This window comes from Orycteropus afer, unplaced genomic scaffold, assembly GCF_000298275.1.
Source record: "Orycteropus afer afer isolate SDZICR_OR568_19922 unplaced genomic scaffold, OryAfe1.0 scaffold00109, whole genome shotgun sequence".
Taxonomy (NCBI): domain Eukaryota; kingdom Metazoa; phylum Chordata; class Mammalia; order Tubulidentata; family Orycteropodidae; genus Orycteropus; species Orycteropus afer.
The window spans coordinates 3,434,951-3,440,587 of record NW_006921696.1 but is presented as its reverse complement, the minus strand read 5'-3'; positions in this window follow the sequence as shown (position 1 = coordinate 3,440,587).

Genomic DNA, 5,637 nt, shown 5'->3' with positions numbered 1-5,637 from the left:
CTGATACCTGTGCAACAGGTGCACCCCACTGGGTTTGAAACACCAGTGGCACAGCCTCAAGTCTCACAGCAACACGTCACCACAGTAGGACAAACCAACAGACAATTTGTCTCCTTTAGCTATTGGAAACCCCTTCACCCACCCTTACCTGGATCCCTGTGGCTAACTCCTCAATCTGTTCCAGTCCCCTTTGCCTTTTCTGTCCTCTCCCTGCCTTCCCACCTCCTTGTGAGGCGTGGCCTGGGTTCCGTCTCCTCACCTGGCTCCCTGTGGTTGAATCCTCGATCTGATCATCCCCTTTGCCTTTTCTGTCCTCTCCCTTCTTCCCACCTCACTGCCTGTTCTTAGGTTCCTGAAATCCAAATGAGAATGCTATCACTTTAAAATCCAAAATGGTTGCCACTTGTAAACATTAAAAATGGTTAAGCCCTCAGCCACTTTAAATATCCAAAATGGCCACTGCTTGTAAACATTCAAAATGACTGCACCCTTGGTCACTTTAAATATCCAAAATGGCCACCGCTTGTAAACATTCAAAAATGACTGTGCCCTCTGTCACTTTAAATATCCAAAATTGCTGCCATGTGTAAACAATCGAAATGTCTGTGCCCTCCAGACAAACAAGAAGGTCAGTGAAAAAGAACAAGAAAATCTGCAATATCTGGGGATAGGGCAATAAGAGAAAAAAAGGTAGAGAAGGAGAATAATGAAGGAAAAAAATGGGAAAAATGCAAAAAGAAAAACAAGGAACGAGATTAACTATGATAAAAAAGAAGAAAAAACTTTTTCAACCAGGAACAGGGAAAAGGAAAAGCTGAAAACTAGGACCTGGGAGAGGAATAATAGTAAAAAGGACACAAGTATTAATAATAGTAGTAGTTTTAAAACAGACAAAAACAAGCAAACTAAAAACCAGAAAAAAGAAAGAGAAAAAAAAAAAAAAATCAGGGGAGGGCAGGGCAGGGCACCCAGGCTCCATCCAAGCACACAGAATGGGATGGAGTTCCTGCACCCCCAGAAGATGGGTGGGAGTGGGGGATGGCCGATTCTCCATTCACCAAGCAGGTGTGGGGTATAAGAGTAGCAAGGCGAATGTTGTACCTTCTCAGTCATCCAGGTCCGGAGTGTCCTTGGGGTTACTCGGACATCTTCTGGAGGCTAGAAGTCTGAATTCCAGGTGCTGGCCCTCTGGGAGGTTTCTCTCCAAAGACCAAGACACTTATAGAAGCTGGCAAATGAATTTGGAAGGAATTTGGTCCCCGTTAAATGCAGTTCGAAACAATTACCAGCCATTGCCATCTTAGCAGTGGTGTATTTTATGAGATTGGCTCCAATTCAAGTTATTGTTGTTGTTGTTATGTGCTGTCAAGTTGGACCCGACTCATAGTGACCCCTCTTTGGGTTTCCAAGGCATTATCACTATGGAAGTAGATTACCCACCCTTCCTTCCAAGGAGTGGCTGGTGGGTTTGAACCGCCAGTCTTCTGGTTAGCAGTCAAGTGCCTTAGGCACTACACTACCAGTTGTTGTTCTTGTTATGTGCCGTCAAGTCAGACCTGACTCTTAGTGGCCCCTCCTTGGGTTTCCGAGGCAGTATCACTGTGGAAGTAGATTGCCCAACTACACTACCAGAGCTCCCCCAATTCAAGTATCATCCCCTATTTACAAATATTAGCTTCTCTGAAAATGTGAAACTACAGGAACTATATTTTCATTTGGGCAATAGATAACTGACTGTACAGACTCTGTACTCCTAAGAACACTTTTCAAATTTAGAGGAAAAACAAATCGGAATAGAATTCCAAGAATTATGGAGGAAGAGGGTGGAAATCAACATGAGAAAATAACTATCATCTTGGCTCAAAGAATGCACAGCCTAACTAATTGAGGATATTTGTGAGTACAGGGCTATAAATCTTTCTGATTTTTGTTAACTATTTATGAGGACAAGGATAGAAGATAGCAGCCAAAAAATAAATAAGAGTTAGCTTAAACTCTGTAAATATTGGAGTTCTGGAGGGACCTGATAGATTACCTGGCCCAGATCTGTAATCTTTCAGAAGGAGGTAATCAGTCCCCTTTGAGGTTAAATAATTTTCCATTCACATAGCTGCTTCTGTGCCTGGGTCTCCAACTCCAGCCCTATACGTCTTATTTTTGACTGGACGCAAAGTATCAGTGCTCTAAAATTTGCTATATAAAATGTGGACCAGGACCATCAATGTCTGCTAGGAGCTTGTTAAAAATACAGAATATCTTGGAAAGGAAAGAGACATCAGATAAACAAAGTATTATTGAAGAAGAACAAAGTAGGAGGTCTCACACTCCCAGATTGCAAAACCTACCATACAGCCACAGTTGTCAAAATGGCCTGGTACTGGTACAATGGCAGACACATAGACCAGTGGGAAAGTATTGAGAACTCAGAAACAGATCCATCAACCTATGATCAGCTGATCTTTGACAGAGAGCTGAAATCTATTAAATGGGGAAAGAGATAGTCTCTTTAATAAATGGTGCTGGCACAACTGGTTACCGATTTGCAGAAAAATGAAACAAGATCCATAATTCACACCATACACAAAAACTAAGTCCAGATGGGTCAAAGACTTAAATGTGAAACCTAAAACTATAAAGTTCTTAAAGGAAAAAATCGGGGCAAATTTAGGGACCTTTATTTATGGCATAAACAGACTATCAAGAATCACCCAAAATGCACAAACAGCTGAAGAGAAACTAGATGATTGGGACCTTCTAAAAATTAGACTTTTATATGCCCCACTGGCCACACCTCAGAAGGAAGATGGGGCAATCTACTTCCGTAGTGATACTGCCTCAGAAACCCAAGGAGGGGTCCATGCTATGAGTCAGGTCCAACTCAACAGCACTTAAAAACAACAACAACATGCCTCAAAAGACTTCTCCAAAAGAGTAAAAAGAGAACCTACAGACTGGGAAAAAATATTCAGTAATGACATATCTGACAAGGGACTTATCTCTAAAATTTATAGAAAATTCCACCACCTCAACAGCAAAAAGATAAACAATCCAATTAAAAATGGGCAGAAGACACTTCACCAAAGAACATATTCAGGCAGCCAAAAAACACATGAAAAAAATGTTCATGATCATTAGTCATTAGAGAGATGCAAATCAAAACAATAATGAGATACCATCTTACTTCAGCACTAATAGCAAAGTTCAACAACAAGAAAATAACAAATGTTGGCAAGAATGTGGAGACATTGGGACTCTCACACACTGCTGGTGGGACTGTAAAATGATACAACCACTGTAGAAATCAGTATTTTTAAGGCAGTTAGAATTGGATAGACCATTTGATCCAGCAATCTCATTACTAGGTATATATCCTAAAAAAGTGAGAGCCAGGACAAGAACAGATATATGCACACCCATGTTCATCACAGCACTATTCACAACAGTAAAGAGATGGAAACAACCTAGGTTCCCATCAACAGAAGAATGGATAACAAAATTATGGTACGTACACAGAATAGAATACTATTCAACACTAAAGAATAATGCAGAATCTGTGAAACACCATGTAACATGGATAAACTTGGAGGATGTTATGCAGGGTAACAATCATGTTGTTGTCATTTGCCATCGAGTTGGACCTGACTCATAGCAAGCCCCTCCTTGGGTTTCCGAGGCAGTATCACTATGGAGATAGATTGCCCAAACTTCCTTCTGAGGAGTGGCTGGTGAGTTTGAACTGCCAGCCTTCTGGTTAGCTGTCAAGTGCCTTAGGCACTACACTACTGAAGCTCCTAAGTCAGTCATAGAAGGACAAATATTGTATTAGTTCACTATTGTAAAAAGTCAAGGAAAGATTTATAAATGGAAGGAAACTTTCTTTGTTGGCTACTAGGGATAGGAGGAGGAGCTCTGGTAGCATCGTGCCTAAGGTACTTGACTGCTAACCAGAAGGCTGGTGGTTCAAACCTACCAGCCACTCCTCAGAAGGAAGGTTGGGCAATCCTACTTCTGTAGTGATACTGCCTCGGAAACCCGAGGAGGGGTCGCTATGAGTTGGGGCTGACTCGACGGCACAGAACAACAACAACAACAGGGATAGGAGGAGAGGGGAGGGAACACTGCTAGATAGATTGATTTGAGTGAGGAGAAGGGCAATGTACCAAAAGTGAATGATCAACACAGTGACACTGAGGAAGAGGAAGATATGGAGAGGTACATAGGAGGTACAGACAACAAAGATGAACCCTTTTGAGTGTGCAGTACTGCACTGTCTGTGATGGCAAGCATTGATCTACAGGTGGATAGATGGGTGGACAGGCTGAATGATCAGGTATATCTAGGCAGGAGAGAGTGTGCCCATAACTATGTATAGGGTCGAAAGACAATGTTTTTACATGTGTATTTGTATGTGCTGTAACAATATCTGGATGTATAGAAGAGCTGACAAGGGGCAAGTTTGTGGTGGCTTCTTGGCCACAGCCAGCTACCCTGAGAGAGCAAGTAGTTGGACCTGATTACAGGGAATATCATGCTCCCTTGGCATAACATACTAAACAAAAACATTGATCTATATCCTACTTTGGTAAGTAGCAACTGGGGTCTTAAAAGCTTTCAAGAAGCCATCTAGATGCAACAAAGGTCTCTCCTCATCCAGAGCAAAGAAGAAAGAAGTCCAAGGGACTAGTAGACCATGTGATCCTCAGCCTATCTGCCTATATGACCACGAGAACAAAGGAACTAAATGGTGCCCCTCTAACACTGTCAACCACTCAGAAGGGGATTGGTGCAGAAGATCCTGGATAAAGTGGGAGAACAATGTGGAACAAAACTCAAAATTATCAAAAAAAAAAAAAAAAAAAGAGAGAGAGAGAGAAAGAAAAAACAGGTTTGCTTGTCTGATGGAGCCTAGTGAGACCCCCAAGACTATGGCCCCTAATTACCCTTCAGGTCTGGAACGGAACTCACTCCTGTGGCTTCCAGCCAAACAATAGACAGACATATGGAGTGAACATCTACATCAGGCAGATACACATCTTGGAGCAATCAATTGGGGGAGAATAAAAGGGCAATGTTTGCACAGGGAGACAGCTTTGAGGGAGGGGTTGGAGTACATGGGAGGGAAGGACACAGGAAATAGGTACCTATGGGGAGGAAGTGGGAAGAGAGCTGTTAGGGAATTGCAGTCAATATTATGAGACAAAATATGTATGAACTGCTGTATGGAAAATGAATTTTCTCTGTAAGCTTTCACCCAAATCATAATAAAATTTTTTTAAAAAAATTCAGAATATTGGGCTTCACACCAAAACATGCTGAATGAAATTTGATTTTAATGAGATCCTCAGGTGGTTCATGTACATGTTGAAGTATGAAAAGCACTGTTCACAAGGATGTCATTGGCCCTTGCATATTCCACTTGTAAGAGCTACACATTGGTGTTGAGCAAGGATATTCTTGCTATCAGGAAGTGGTGGCAGACGGCTTTTTGGAGGTTCAGAACTGTAGAGACAGCCGGGAAATGGCAGCAGATGGCTTTTGGAGGGCCAGAATTGGTAGGAAGGCTGAGAAGCGGGAGTGGGGCAGTTCAGAACAGCTAGGGAGACAAACTTGTCTGTCAGTTTGTCATCCTGTGGTGGC